The sequence below is a fragment of the Lepisma saccharinum genome, chromosome 1 (genome assembly GCF_977018435.1).
Source record: "Lepisma saccharinum chromosome 1, izLepSacc3.1, whole genome shotgun sequence".
Classification (NCBI taxonomy): Eukaryota; Metazoa; Arthropoda; class Insecta; order Zygentoma; family Lepismatidae; genus Lepisma; species Lepisma saccharinum.
Genome location: NC_139229.1, coordinates 123268500 through 123283412, shown reverse-complemented (window position 1 = coordinate 123283412; position 14913 = coordinate 123268500). Strand labels below are relative to the sequence as shown.

The 14913-nt window shown below is 38.2% G+C and overlaps 2 long non-coding RNA genes across 2 annotated transcripts; one reads left to right on the top strand and one right to left on the bottom strand.

Moving 5' to 3' along the window:
* Window positions 1-237: 237 nt before the first annotated feature.
* LOC145987774 (uncharacterized) lies at window positions 238-1798 on the bottom strand. The gene is made up of 2 exons (XR_014441688.1): window positions 1770-1798; window positions 238-441 (listed from the first exon to the last, which is right to left on the bottom strand). It is a non-coding gene; the product is annotated as an uncharacterized LOC145987774 (long non-coding RNA).
* Window positions 1799-6561: 4763 nt separating this feature from the next.
* Window positions 6562-9477, top strand: LOC145987769 (uncharacterized). Its single transcript, XR_014441687.1, has 3 exons — window positions 6562-6592; window positions 7981-8141; window positions 9305-9477. It is a non-coding gene; the product is annotated as an uncharacterized LOC145987769 (long non-coding RNA).
* Window positions 9478-14913: the final 5436 nt, after the last annotated feature.

Here is a 14913-nt window from a genome sequence, read left to right as displayed (position 1 = left end):
CGTTAATTACTTATTGTACTTTTAATTAGATTTCTCATGCATATTTCTTCATTTCACAGATTTAGGTTCATTTGAAACGATAACTCAATTTTGCAGTCTGTGATAGTTCATCAATATTCGAACTACTACTATTCCTCTTTCTAGCTATTGTGTAAACTGAATGTTAATCCGCACTGGTTCAGGGCGTAATGTGTGGAAAGAAGTTTGCAGTCCTATGATAAATTGTCTTCCTGTTACTCACCTTGCACCAACAGCTGGAACGGCTACTGCAGGCGCGGCAACACGAACAGCTGGAGCAGCAACAACTGCAGGAGCTGAGAGAACTGCAGGGGCTGCAGCTACTACAGGAGAAGCCACGCTATAGGCTGTGATGGCTGGACCAGTCTGGAGGACAATTTGGGCAGAGGCCACAGCCAAAACGGCGAAAAGAACAACGGCGTACTGAAAATAGGTTTTCATTGATTAGTCATGAAACTGTTCAACTGTCATATCTAAACATGTATATAAGTTTGTTTTAAGCTGACATATAATTAAGTGAATGAAATTATTAAAAAGTAATATCCAAACTTAAATTTTCATTCATGATTTGTGAAAGTTTCTATGACAAAAGTGAAAAACTCAATATTCTGACCAAGACAGAAATTTATTTTATTTTAAAACATAAACTAAACGTAACGTTTCCACCTTCTAGCAAGGTCTTCTTCAGATTCAGTACCAAGTACAAATGTAACAAGGTGCACAACAGGAAGATATATATACACAAAAATCACTCCCCTCCAGACTCAAGATTAATAAAAAAACACAAAAGTGTTCTTCCCTCCTCCTTAAATAGCAACAGAGAAATCATTAACAGAGAAACATGTATTGACAACTCAAATAAGATATGTTGCGATTATTCATTTGAAGAAAAGTAACATTGTTTGAAAACACATTTCGGAAGACAAGATAAATTATAAAATAAATTAAATAAATTGCAGTTTTTATAAAATTTGACAGGTGCCTCCAATGTTTCTAGAATGCGCAGCTATTTTAAATAAAATAACAGCAGGACTGTGTCTCCTTCATCAAGTTCATCATATCATCACGGCTACAGCTGGATTGCGCATACTTTTCCGGTTTTATCAGTGGTATCTGATAAGCCGTTGATAAGCTGTCACAATATACAGGATTGCGCACAAAAAATGAGGCGATGTTGTCAGGTGTACGTAAAATGTTCTCAAGCCGTTCTCACTTCTGTTGTGTTATGTTTTATGTTTGTGTGTGTGTGGACTTCCATGTGGTTTTGAAGTCATTAACCTAACCTAACCTAACGTAACCTAACTTTTGAGTTTGAGTAAATTGGTATGATTTACTATTTTATTTCAAATTTCTCTCTCTCTCTTCTTGTCTAAAGAAAAAAAAACAGTTTTGCGAACAGACTTTAAACCTATCAAAGTGGCTAAGTTCGATCAAAATCTGTGCGCAAAACAGGTCAGTGAGATTTGTGCGCAATCCTGGATCTAAAGTGTGCGCAATTCGGTTGCGGCGATCATCACTCATTCTCATCTTCGCGAATAGCCAAAAGTGACAGAAAATTGAAGTAAAAAATAATCCAAATCAATTAGTCAATCGCTGGAAAACTAGTATTTTCTCGCACCTCCAGATTCTAAATAGCTCGTAGTGCAGGGACAAGAGTGCAGACTCAAATTTCAACTGAAATACCATCTCTTGCGTCTGTCCACTCCACATGCAAATTGAACTATTGGTGGTACTCAATCAAGTTCACCTACCTTCATGGTGGTGTGATGATTGTCTTCGCTCCTGCAGTCGAAGTGATCTATCTAGCAGATCTTCGGTCAAAGTATATATACATATCTCAAATGGAAGTAAAAAAGGAAACGGCCTTCGGAAGACTTTGATTTGGCAGTGATCGCTTCTATCATCTTTTTCTCACGTGCTGGTACACACCCGAACGGAACCGTGTGGATACGACTAGTGCTATTTTGTAGAGCAGGAAGCGTTGGGTGTGGTCGTCCGGACCTCCTATTCGCATGCTTATACTTGTCAAAATGGCATGAGCATTAGATCTATTATTTCTATTTTTCCGTCTCTAATCGTAGTAGAAACTTTCTGGGAAGGGTATTAACGTCTCTACCTTGAAACTAAGTTCTGATAGTCTCTGGGAGAAATTACAATGCGATAAATAATCCTTCCAGTACACGAACAAAAAAAAATGTGGCATTTGTTGTAATTTTGATCAAATTTCCAGTCAACTGACAAAATAAAGTGATATTTGTCGCACTTTTGGTCAAGTTTCCAGACGAGTGGCAAAATGATGTAGGCCTATTATTTATTGTACTTGGGTCACATTTCAAATCAAGTGACAAAGTAATGTGGTTCTGTCTTTTGGTCAAGTTTCCACTAGAGTGGCAAAATAACGCACGTGATGAAACAATTCAGTATTTCGATAGGTTAAGTTAATTTACACTATAATGAGCAAACGTCAAGAAATGTTTCGTTAGTGTTGTATTTGTGGGTGTCCTTTCATCAATTTCACAATAGGAACACTAATGCTCATCGTTACGATTAGCCAAAAGTTCCAGAAAAAGCGGCTCGACTTGAAATTAACCAAGAGTGCAACAAATATTGATTAAATATGTTGTATAATAAGTTGTAATATCCTGAGAAATTGAACATCAGGGATTGTACTCCCTTCCACTTTTCGCCTTCATAAGGCAACTGCTGATTAGTAAAAAGCCCCCCTCACCCCGAAATAAAATTCTGGCTATAGGCCTGGTGAAGCGGAACAATGAATGAACTTAGGAGGTTCGGAGATTTGGTGAAAAAATAACATACAGAAAATTCATGATGTTAATGGTATATTTTCACACATTTGCCTTGAATCCTAATTACAACAGACACATCATTTTTCTTTCAGTCAACAACGAACTTTTTTTTTAAAAAAAATAGAATTTATGGGCTTGAAACCTGACCTTCATAAGGAAATATACGGGAGTGAATCGAATGATGTAACTTCGTGAGCTTCTGTCAGCAGACGGAGGAACTGAAGGAGCGGACAGGAAACAAGAGGAACGACCTTCGCAAGACAATGAACTTCACTAGAGACGCTCAAGCCAAACAGTGCAGTGGAAGGCAGTTCGATTAGAAGAACCGGAAATGTTGGGCGTGGTTTCTTCCTCCTCATTCGTATCACTACTTGGTTTGGTTTTGGTTATTTAGCGACGCTTTTTGGTACTTTTGGCTACTCGCGACGATGAGGATGAGTGATGAAATTGGTGACACTCACAAAGAACATCCATGCCCGGCCGGGATTCGAATCTGGGAATATTACTCCTCCAAATACAGGGTCGCTTTCAGGCTAAAGATTCTAATAGCAATTGAACTTTTCATTTGGTAGAATTAAATCAGTGAGCTTCCTGCATTAGACCAGTTGCACAAAATGCATCGTTGGTATGGCGAGGTGTTCGATACCTCAAATATATTTCTTGTTTTAAATTCCATACATATAACGATTTGATATATGTTTTTATTTTCAAAATTTATCAACACTATTTCACTTCTTATAAACAATCAATACCATTAGCATGCAATATTAATTGGACATTATCCAATGTCTAGTGCTTTAAACTATACATATTCTAACACTATGTTTCGAGAGAGCACTCCCTCTCTCGTCTTCAGGTGAAATATATTTTGCTAGAGGTGGGAATCGATTCTACGACAGACCTGTGACTTTTACTACAAACTCTAACCAATTACTTCACGGCACTCCTAATTGAGCATAAAGTACTTAAAACAAAATTAGACTTTGACTATAAAGATAATTTAAAGGTTTTCCTGCATTATGGAAACGCATGAAATCAAATATTTTGAGGTGGAGTATATCTCAGAACATTTATCGAAAGATTGAATTTGTATTTTTAAAGGTGGTTGAAGGAAAACGTAAGTTCATATTTTCAGTAACACCGCCATGCGTTGCAGAATCTTCACAAACCATGGCCAGAAAATGCATGTCGCTCTGAAGAGAAAGTTACTGAAATTTAAACTTCATCCTTAGGCTAATAACAATACATTTCATCTACAAGATATGAAATCCAATCACACCAAATTAAACATAATTTATTCGTCAATACTTTGGCTCGTTAATTCTATGTTTGGCAGATGAAAAGCTAAACATCCAACAGTCCATTTTTCTTGAATTGTTATGTTCGTGTTCATGGTCACTTGAGGCACGAGAGAAGCATGTTTGCTGCTTTTCTTCCACACATCTTGCTCTGTGTAAAATGCCTTGCTCACCCAAGAAACTATATTCTTGACTGTTTACGAAAGTTCAAGGCCGAACTTCCTTGAAAGGTAAGTGAGGGCCAAGTTCAAAGAACAAATTTGCACAAGTGTGCTTCACGTGTTTAACGTAAAGCGCTACGAGGCAAGAAGTTATCTAAGTTTCAATCATGGATGTGTCATTGCGCTTGTCCCATCATCTATTTCAGTCAATCATCATTCATCCAATGTAAAATAATATCTATCAAAATTATAATGTAAATCGATTTGATTTCTGTTCATAGTTCTGAATTCAGAATTCTCAACACCTTACTCGACATATCTATTGGTGTATTTTGAAGACAGGTGGTGGAAGTTCCCGATAAACATGTTCATTAGGAATTATAGTTCAAAGCAAGTTCAAAATTACAACACTTTTAATCCTAAAAAGTTTGTAACAAAATTGTACATCTTAGTGGATAATACCATGAATCCTTATGGAAAGTAGGTCAATTTCCAAATAACAAGGTCCTGGTGGCAATAGCAAAAATTAAGGAGAATAACAGCCATTTGCTGAGTTTTCGAGGCACGGAATTAGAAAAAAAACTCTTACTACACAGAAGCAGAGAAAAAATCATTGTTTTCTTACACGATGTAATATGAGGTTATATTATGTGGTTGTATTTGTAGTGGAAATAATAATAATACCACATATATGAACTTTAATAATAGCCTATTCTCAACATTCAATTTGATAATATTTCTATATTATATAACAATGCATTGATATAATATGGTATAGAGTGCATTTGTATTACATGCACATAGGCGTAACTTGGCGGGGGCAAGGAGGGCAGGTTTGTTAAAATGTACAAGTTGAGGATACTTTTGTTAACATCTTAAGACCTGAGGAGCCAAGTAATAATTAATAATATTTATGATTTCGCAAATGTAACAGTTATTTAGCAAATAATCCTGACACTATTTTTTTGGGATGTAGAACTTCCCGACTCTGCCCCCCCCCCCCCCCCACAAAGTTGAGCCTCAAGTTTGTACATGCCCCTCCAAAGTTAAGTTCCAAGTTACGTCCATGTATATGCAGTTACATTTGTATCTTCTATAGCACATTGCATTTTATCTCGTGGTACCATTATCAAGTTACTATATTGTAGAGATATGGAGACCATTAAACCGAGAAAACCTCGTCATGTTAATATTCACACTTGTTTATTTCCTGAACTTGTCCGACCAGCGAGTGATCCCAAGAATGCGCTAACTTGTAACTTCCGTAAAAACCAGGAACTGGAAAGGCAAACGCGTGGATCTAAACAGGATCTACCGCGTTTGAAAGGTTTAACAACCTTTCGACGCCTAGAATGATAAAAGCAAGCTCCTACCCGGAGCTAGCTCTCTTTTGATTTCTGACACTCATCGACGCTACATGGATAACTAGTCCGATTACTTTACAACACGTTACACTGCTAACTACGACGATGGAACACGGAGTTACCGCTGCCTAGCATGCTACAAGGCGCAAGGGATCGCCCGGCTTGGTGAACTGAGGGTCGCTGGATAGAACCTTGGAACTGTCACGATTCGGTCTGCGAGAAGCATTAGGACAAGACATCACACACATCTACCAGGTATGAACAAGCGTGAATAACCTTTTACACCTACTTTCCATATCTCTACCCTCCTAACGGAGCAGGTTCAGCCAACAGTTATTATTAAGCTCTACCTAAATGTTTAAATGAAACTTCCCTGTGACCTCAGAGCCCAGGTAAAACGGGCTTACAACAATATGTTAGGCTTACATGCAATATAATGCTGTAGAAATATATCAGCTGTTGTTTATTATTTAAACAATAGTTATATTAATCAATCAATCAATGAACGAATGAAGCGTCTTGATCTTATTCTTAAAAATATGTTACAGCGATGATAGGAAGCTATTTGTGACACTCACTGTCAAACGTTGTTCCATGAATTTGCAGAATTTATAATATATGTTTAACTAATAAATATTACAGGAAGTGTATTTTAAAGTATTCTGTAGAATAAGTTACTTTGAACGTATATAGTACACAGTGACCACACCCATCACTTCCTGCCCTTCTGAAATGAACCTAGACGAATTCGTCGCACTTCCATCGGGCGTATGCTAGCACATGCAATGCACAACACGACGATATAGTACATATACACAAATTGTCTACTTCTGAAGGTCGATTATTTTTTTGGTCTTCGCTAGCGTATATAAAAGGAGACAGAATCCCAGAGTATTGCATCAGTTTATCTGCGAACCAAGAAACGCTCCTACAGCACCATGAAGGTGAGTGGTACTTTTGTGGGCAAAGAAAGGAGCGGAGAGGAGACAGTCTCGAGCGAACCTACCCACCCGGTGGAGGCACAGTGGTTCGATCCCACTTTAAACTGTAGGTCCAGTCCCGATTAGCCTACCTGTGCATAAAGTGGACTTAAAACAACAATTCGATCAATCGAACTAGCTTCATGTGGCAGAATTGTCAAAATACGAACACGAATCCAGCACAGGCTTGTAAAACACGATTATTTCAGATTCAGTACTGTCCTCTCGTCAGTAATGCTTTCTCGCCCAGGAATCTGTTCTGACTATCTTCTCTAGTCAGGTTAGCGTAGCTTGGTACGAAGCCAGTGGTTTATTTCATCAGTTCATCACTCGTCCTAGGGTGATGAATGCACTCGAGATTAGCTTGGAAGTAGAAAATTGAAGAAAAATAACAAGAAGTACATAAGAACGCCTACATTCAATGATATTACCTTGCAAAATTCATTGTTAAAGATCAGTAGTGTGCAATGTTCAAAAAAGCACTGCAGTTGTAAAACGTGACTTGTATAATCTTTATACGCGTATGTATAAGTATAATATTATAGGTCCTTTCTACTCTTACGGCGGGCGCTCTATATTCTGGAAAGGGAAGTGAGGAGAGGGGAATACGCAGCAGACCAACGAGGCAACAGCGGTGGCGCCGAGAGTTACGACGTCGAGGGGAGCAACTACACGTTCACCTCGTTCTACAGGCTTACCGCGCTGGATTGGTCGCTTCCCCGCTCCCCACTTCCCTTGCCAGCATGTAGAGCGCCCGCCGTAACACTGGGAAAGAGCTATAACATGAATCTAATTTCGAATCATTTTCAAGTAGAAAGTGTAAACGGAATCATTTGAAAGAATTTGTTAATCGACGTGTAGGTATAGATGTACGAAATGACAGAGATCGTAAAGTGTAGGAAAATTATTCGATTAATAATAACATATTTTAAAATTTGCATTTTGACGACACCTAGTTTACAAGGATAAACAAAGTTGAATGTTTCTCCAATTAAGCTATCGAGTATAATATGCTACAAAATACAATAAAATATACAAAATGAGGGAACTAAGATTTTGTTTACTTTTGCAAAATTTTATTTTATTGTATCAAAAACCTCAATGGAACTTGAAATTTGGAAATGTTTCAGTTGCGTAAGGTAAAACAAGGCGTCAATTCATTATAGGTTTGTGGTCCCGGGTTCGAATCCCGCTCGGGCTTGGTTGTTTGTGAATGACCATTCATCAATTTTATCATTTCATCACTCATCCCCATCTTTGTAAATTAGCCAAAAGTGGCAGAAAAGGCGAAGTAAAATAAAACAAATCAATCAATCAATCAATTACTTCTTTCTTCGTGTTTTTATTTCCAGTACGTGATTGCTCTCCTCGCCATCCTGGCCGTGGCCTCTGCCCAGATCCTCTTGTCCTCTCCAGCAGCCATCGGCTACAGCTGGGGAGCCGCTCCTCTGGCCGCCCCAATCGCTGCTGCCCAAATTGCTGCCCCAATCGCCGTCGCCCCCATCGGTGCTAGGTAAGTTATTCCATTGCATTCCTTACATTCCCTAGAGCAGTTTGTTTTTACAAAGAGTAAAGACAGAAGGGGAAACAAGATAGACATATAAGTGAAAGTAAAATGTTCTGGCTTATTATTTTTATTTATTAATTGAAATTGTCATTCACGAAAAACATTCTCAAATTAACACCTTTTATTCTGATGGATGGCCCAAAGTCATTTCCTGGTAGAAAGATATTCACCCTTGGTATATTCGATGAAAGGTTTTTTTTTCTTTCTTTTTGACTTGTCGGTGTAACCAAAGTAACAAAAGTAACAAAATACAGCATTTTAATTCCTGCATTCATAATTATATTTGGAATATATAGCATCACAAAGCATTATCTTAAATGTCTTCATACTCTTTCTCATTGTTCATGTTCAATTTATTTTTCTGAATTTAGTACGTACGATGGTGTTTTTCTCAAATTAGTGAAAATTTATTTCAACTTAAAATTACTACCATCTTGAAAGCATTTACTGATACATGTTACAAACATACATATTTGTTAGAAAGGTAAAGCATTTTCCTCCATATTGAAACAAGCCAGTGAAGTTGGTTTGGAAGTGATGTAATCAGCACCAGATGTGCTCAGCACCGTCTTTTCCACAAGGGTTGCATCCAGGTCCCCATTTCATTAGAGGCTTGGTGAAATCAAAGCAGGGACACAGTTGGAAACTTTTTCACCAAGTAAAATTTATCTAAACTCATGTCTCGCTGAAAAAAAAACCTTCTCTAAGTTGTAGATTTGAACGGTTTTTATTTGGGTCACTTGTGGTTAGCTGGTGCTAAATTCTGTGAATAATTATGTAACAGAATATGTTCTGTTTATTATAAAATACCAGTAAGTATGTATGTATATTTTTAAAGAAGATATTTATAAAGTATTTAAACTTTTCTTTGCCTTCTACTGTATAATTCTTATAAGTTTGGGAAAATTAAAGAAGAACTATTTTAGGTTTCAGTTTGTGTTTGATAGTTACATAGAACTTTTTAAAATTATTTTCATGATGTTGTCGACATTATACATAGCACGTATCTTAGTTTATTTCATATAACTCTCTTCCCTTGAATAAATTAATAAGAACGTAAATTTAAGTTCTGAATGCATATTGATGTTACGCTATTTTTCCAATTTTAGCTACGTGGCTGCCACCAGAGGCGCTGTCCACACCGCCCCCCTTCCAGGGCATATTATTGGCAGCACTCACATTAATACTGCTCCAGCTCCAGGAACTATTTAAGCAGTAACTTTATTCCTCTCATATTGTTATGCATTTATAAAAGTTAATAAAATGTAGCTATATGTTATATTACTTAACTTTCATTCACCTCCAACAATACCACCGATATATCCTAATATTCTACCCTATATTTATTGAGCTTACCAGTCGTTGGTTATTTTGTATTGTGTGCTTCACATTTAGAAATATATCTTATCCTAAATTTGTTGCATTAACTACCACCAATTCTTTCAACTCGCTAATATAGTCTTCGAGAAAGAAGATCCTACAAATGAATGATGATGATGCCTTTTCGTGGATCACAGCACGTTGCGGTAATCACTATAAAGCACTAAAATGTAAGATAACGACATCGTTTGATATAAAAAAAAAACCAGACGTGGTGGCGTCCAATCAAAGACTCACCTCCAGGGCTGATCTTCCTTCTTCAACTAGTATCCCATTATCGTCTAGCTATCTAGAGACAGACCCCAAAACGTGGCCCATTGGACCACGCGCTTCCTTATAAATCCGAATGGAAGCTTAGCCCAGCTGGTTCCGGAAAGAAATACCGATGGCGAGTGGATAGGAACAGCGGGAGTGATAAGAAAGAGATAATTAGTAATACATACGGTCATATTAAAGTGTTTTACAAATAAATATAAAACTACAGTATTAAAACGGTGGCAAATTTGAGACAGGAAGTATGTTTCTTTTTTTGTATTTTTGTTACCATGTGCGTCGCTTTTCTTCCACTTTTAGCTAATCGCTACGCTGAAGAATGATGATGAGATGAAATTGTTAAAAAATCATTAAAAAAAGAACACCCTATTCCCAGAGCAGGGCTCGAACCTGGGACCTTCCATGTCGAGATCGTAACTAAACCGTTCAACGCGGGGAGCCACCGAGCTGGCTAGGCCAGCCTATGCAGACGTTTATATAAAATTGTGATGATAATACGTATCATGTGCATTCTCCACATTAGTCGCCATAGATTTCCCAAAGAAGCATTAAAAATTGCTTGTTGTTTTCATTAATTTCTTCGCCAATACAAATCGGGCAAAATTACCTATTTCTAACTACAGTTGGCAACCCTGAGGGCGTCCAGGTATGAAAGGGAAAAGGAGAGTGCAGATTCTTGCAGTGGATATTTTGTAGGTATTTTTAACTAATCACAGCGACTAGTGGACATGTGTGAGCTCGAGTTGCTTCTTCTGGATGTGGAAGAGACAGAATGACCGTTTCCAGTCGCGCCAACGGTACAGCGTGCAAAAGCCTTGAATTAGAGCAACGTTTCGTCAAAATCGTGGTGACCAGTTGCAAGGATACTTTACACATCGGCCTCCGTAGTGTAGTGATTGATTGATTTGCTTTATTTTACTTCGCTTGTTGTGCCACCTTTGGCTAATTTGCGAAGATGGGGATGAGTGATGATGTGATGAAATTGATGAATGGACAAAAAGGGGAGGAACCCCGAAAGATGCCCAACCTCCACCCGCATACATTCAAGGGTATTGTCTTATCATCCTGCACGTGTCCTTAAATCAAAACCAGGGCGTCTGAATCCTCGGAATTTTGTTCCCCCTGTCTTTCTTGGGTTTTTATTTATTTCATTTTGATTTACAAAGGTTGATTCTTTTACCATACATGGTGATATGGATTATTTGTTTGTGTCTGAAGTTGTTCCAGTGTCCGGGACAAATCCAGATATTAGGTTTTACAATATAAATGTACTTAAGAGATACATATAAAGAAAATATAATATTTATAAGATAGATTAATTTAAAAAAGTATATCTGTAAAGTAAAGAGACCATGCTCAAGGTCCCGGGTTCGATCCCGGCCGGTTCAAATATTTTCTAACGTTGGAAGCGGTCCCGGCGCCCACCCAGCGTCGAATAACATGGGTACCTGGGGGAAACCCTGGGGGGTAAAGGCGGTCAGGGGCGTGATGTTGCTCACATCACCCCCACTCACGACCGGATTAAGAAAGTGTGGGGCGTTACCCCCACACCCCCTATACGCCTTCATGGCGTGGTGCTAAGCACAGGGGAGCACTCTACCTTTACCTTTTTATAAAGTAAAGAGGGAAAGGAATTTTGATAGATCTATAAGGGTTGCAGAAAAGTAGAAGTTTGATAAGGATTTTCTGGGAATTCAGGAAATATAAGTTCCTGGAATCGTCAGAAAAGGAAGGTTATGTAGTTGTGAGTTTCCCGAGTTTGATTATGGAGTAACTTTCGTTTGTTTAATCGGGAGCAGGGAATTGGGATTTCTAGGGCGTCAGGAAAGGATAAGGTAGATCAGGTATTCAAGATTAGTTAGCAGGATATTAATAGGTGTTAGAGTAAAGGTAGAAGGAGATTGAAAAAGAAAGGGTTGATGTTTAAGAAGGTCTTATATCTAGTATTCCTCTTATTATCTAGACACTCCTAATCTCATTGACATTGTGTAGACTCTTCTTTGAGAGGTGCTTCTTGGTCAATTGCGTGGTCTAGAATTGTGATAACGGTATCTACTACCGGTCGTGCTTGTGGGTGTGTCATGCCTATCTAACTCTTGACTTCCTTCCTATCTGTAGATTATCTTATCTTCTTTATTATACTAATCTTTGAAGGCACTCTTTTCAATGCACTGTTATACCTGCTTTTTGCTTGTTGATTGACGACAGTAGTGCTGGAGATTAGATCAAAAACAGCACGGGATTGCTTATCGCTTTTTGGAAACAAAAAACCCTCCTTCCTTAATTCCTCTCTATGACGAGAGTGCCGCAACAAGTGCAAGGTCGATCTGCGGCCTTCATTCAGGGCTACTAACCTTGGTGCAAGGGCGTGGCTGAGGAGGAGGTGGGGAGGTTTCGCGCTACCCGCGTGACTGCACGTCGCCACTTGTGCGGTTCGGGAACAGTTATTCTACGAGTGGTGTGAAAGAGTCCGGAAAAGTGGTTCGACTGGTTTCGCCGCCAATAAAGGAAATCGATTGAAATGATTGCCGTCATTTGTTTTTTCTTCAGAATACTCCTACTTCTTCCGATAAAAATTGGTAGCTAATTGCTTGTGTGTTTGAATGCACAGATGCTAACGTCGTCGTCTAGTAAACAAGGGCTCCTTGGTTCGATACCCGGTGAAGGCACAGTCGGATTCCACTTTAATCTGTAGGTCCACTCCCGATTAGCTTTGTGTGCACAAAAATACAAGGCGACGACGTTAACGCTACACCATCAGCAAGGCTGTTTTGAGTTAATTTGTTCTAATATTTGTAATTTGTATTTTCGTTATTTTACGTTGCTTTAATGCCACTTTTGGCCAATCGCGACGATGAGGATGAGTGACGATCAGATGAAATTGATGAAGGGACTCTCACAAAGAACACCCATGCTGAAGCCAGGACTCAAACTCGGGAATTTCGGTGGTGATATCGATTGATTGATTTGGTGTTTTAAGTCCACTTTATACACAGTAAGGCTAATCGGGACTGGACCTATAGTTTAAAGGGGGATCCGAAACACTATGTGCCTCCACCGGGGATCGAACCCGGGACCTTGATTACAAGGCGACGACGCTACCACTGCGCCATCAGGTGGTGATAACTGAAAGGGTACGGCCACCGAGCCGGTATGTATACTCTGTCCAGTTAAATCTTGAGCGAGCGAACTAATACAAGTCTCTGCGCAATGCGATCGCTCTGAGAACCTGACCAATGAACTCGCAAGAAGGTCAGTGGGTGTAGATACCCCCTTCTGTTCTGTTATGCGCGGCCTTGCTCCACAGACTCCAGGGTCTACTACTATTGCCTTATTTGGAATAACTGGGTTGACCAATTCTAACCCCTAACCTCTTTGTTTGTCACAAAGTTGGGTTAGCATAGCCACTATAAAAGTTTATCTGCTGCTAGAAAAGTGTTTCAAAGCAAATCGTAAGAAAATATAAGCAATACAAAATGATACAGCATATTTATATGGAAAAGCGGGATAATCGTGATACCGATTCATTAAAAATTAATTATAGTGCTAGTTGTAACGATTTTGATAAAAATCGATAAATCTCTTAGGTAGGCAGTAAAATAAACGAGAATTCGCCGTGGTAGATAACGCCCTTCAAGCACAACTTTATTAGTTTTAATCGAATAATCAATAAGTAGTCGAATGTATTTCAATAATCTCTTCAGTACTCACCATTGTATAACTTAATCGTTATGAGTTGAGAGCGTGTAACTGAAGATATAAGTATTTCTAACTGAACTACATTGAGTAAACAAGTGGCAAGGTCACTTACTAATTGTTAAGTTTCACATCAAACATTGAATTGCATCGGTAGAGGATTAACATTGTTCCTGCGATCAACAACGCAATATTAAGCCTATGGAATGCTAATTGATCAATATAAATTCCAAAACAGTCTGAACTTTAAAAGGAATACCAAATAATTTAAGTCTGCCTTTAAATTCCAGTGACAGATTAACAATGGCTCACCAACCTTCTTCTGCCTTTTAAGCAATGCAGAAACATTGCAGGTTTGGGTTAATGGTTATACGTTTCGCATATAAACTACATATCACGTTTAATTCTTGCTTTGTTTGCAATGCATAGTCTTCAAAACACACCTTCTTCAATTAATGCACTGTGCCTGAATATGAACATATGTTGAGGATGTTTGTTAACAGTAGACAAACTATTGCCTATATGAAATTGTGGGAAAAGTGACAAATTTTCGTATTAATAATTGAATTTATACGCTTATAATCATTGACGTACACAATCAAAATTTATAATAATATGGTTAATATGCATTGATATGTTCCTAACATTAATTCTTCGATATATTCGTATAGTAAACTAACTAACTAACTAACTCTCTAGCCTTCTTAAACCCGAAGGTTCATGGCTGCAGCAACACAGGCCTTCCATGTTTCCCTATTTTGAGCAAGTTCTATATACTCTTTTCCATCCCTACCGATTTCCCTTAGGTCCATCTCAACGTTGTCCCTCCATCTTCGTCTTGGCCTTCCTACAGGTCTCTTACCATCAGGTTTCCCAACAAGAATCCTGTAAACTCCTCGTTCCTCTCCCATTCGTGCCACATGGCCTGCCCACCTAAGTCTTCTTGATTTAATTATTCTAATAATATCTGGACATGAATACAAATTATGTAGTTCTAAATTATGTAACCTTCTCCACTCACCTGTCTCCTCATCCCTTTTAGGTCCAAATATTTTCCTAAGGATCTTATTTTCAAATACTCTTAATTTATGTTCCTCTTTCAATGTAAGGGACCAAGTTTCACATCCATATAATACTACAGGCAAAATTACTGTTTTGTATATTTTAACTTTTAGTTTCTTAGATATTAAACGAGAAGACAAAAGTTTATGAAGAGAGAAGTAACATGCATTTCCTGAATTAAGCCTACTTTTTATTTCCTCTTTAATATAATTTTCATTTGTTAATATTACTCCTAAGTATTTGAATTTGGAAACTGGTTCAAACGAGTTGTTATCAATAATTAGATTTTGATTATTACATAACACTT